Source organism: Eublepharis macularius, chromosome 5 (genome assembly GCF_028583425.1).
Source record: "Eublepharis macularius isolate TG4126 chromosome 5, MPM_Emac_v1.0, whole genome shotgun sequence".
Classification (NCBI taxonomy): domain Eukaryota; kingdom Metazoa; phylum Chordata; class Lepidosauria; order Squamata; family Eublepharidae; genus Eublepharis; species Eublepharis macularius.
This window is the reverse complement of record NC_072794.1, coordinates 5044514-5045636: the sequence shown is the minus strand read 5'-3', so window position 1 is coordinate 5045636 and position 1123 is coordinate 5044514. Positions and strand designations below refer to the sequence as shown.

Here is a 1123-nt window from a genome sequence, read left to right as displayed (position 1 = left end):
GGCGGCCCCGCCCATCCCACAGCGCGACAGCCCGCGGGCCCGTGGAGCTGTCCGTCGTCGCGCCGCCGGGCTCCGATTGGCCCATTCCGCCTGGCGGCCGCGCCCTCTCCCGCCTCTGCTGCCAAGCGGGAAGTGCTGGACCTGAAAATCCCATTGGTTGATCGCCGCCAGGTAACGCGGCGCAGAGCCTTGCGATTGGCCGGGGCGGACAGGTAAGGAGGCGGGGCGGCGGGGCTCGCCCTGGGGCTGGATCCCGAGGAGTGGGTGGCGGAGAACAGCAGTCGCTGGGCGGCCGCTGTTCGGAGCGCCCAGCACGTTCTTCTTGGGGGACGCGCATAGCTCGAACTCCGCGGACTTGCTCTGAGGAGAAGGCGCCGAGGCCGCAGGCAGCCTGCGCTTCTGTCAGAGAGAGTGGGAAGGCCCTGGCCCTTAGAAGCCGCCCTGGCCGGGAGCGGGAGGTGATGCGACTGGCCGGAGTCGATGGAAGCTCTTGGGAGGTAAAGGCGGGCCTTCCAGGCGAGCGACTCGGAGCTGCGGGCGGGCGCTGCAAGGGGTTCCCCGAGACAGGCTCCCATAGTTATTTTTGTAACGAGTCCTGTAGCACCTTTAAGACTAACCAACTTCGTTGTAGCATAAGCTTTCGAGAACCACAGCTCTCTTCGTCCAATGCATCTCGAAAGCTTATGCTACAGTAAAGATGGCTAGTCTTAAAGGTGCTACTGGACGCTTACTATTTTGTAACTACAGCCTAACACAGCTAACTCCTCTGGATCTACTGCCATAGTTATTTTTGATTTTTCCTCTCCACAGTGGCGGAGTCCAGGTTGTGGAGTGCAGCTGTGCTTGGTGGTAGCCGCCCATCCCCAGCAAACTGGAAACAGACCACGTGAGATGGTACCCAGAGGGAGCTTGCAAATGGTTCCTGACCATCCTGGAGAAGAGTGACAAGCAGAGCGGCCCAGGAATGTGTCCTCCTGGGCCCTGTATTGTTCGGCATCTTTATTGAAGAAACAGAAGGAATGCACTTTAAACTTGCGAGCAATACTAAATTGGGAGAGTAGCCCAATACAATAGAAGATAGAATGAGGATTCAGGTTGATCTGGACAAGCCAGAAAATGGGTC

General features: G+C 58.7%; 1 protein-coding gene across 1 annotated transcript in view; it reads right to left on the bottom strand.

Moving 5' to 3' along the window:
* TPM4 (tropomyosin 4) overlaps window positions 1-1123 on the bottom strand; it is a 258690-nt gene that overhangs the window by 241564 nt on the left and 16003 nt on the right. The gene's annotated exons all lie outside the window — the stretch shown is intronic.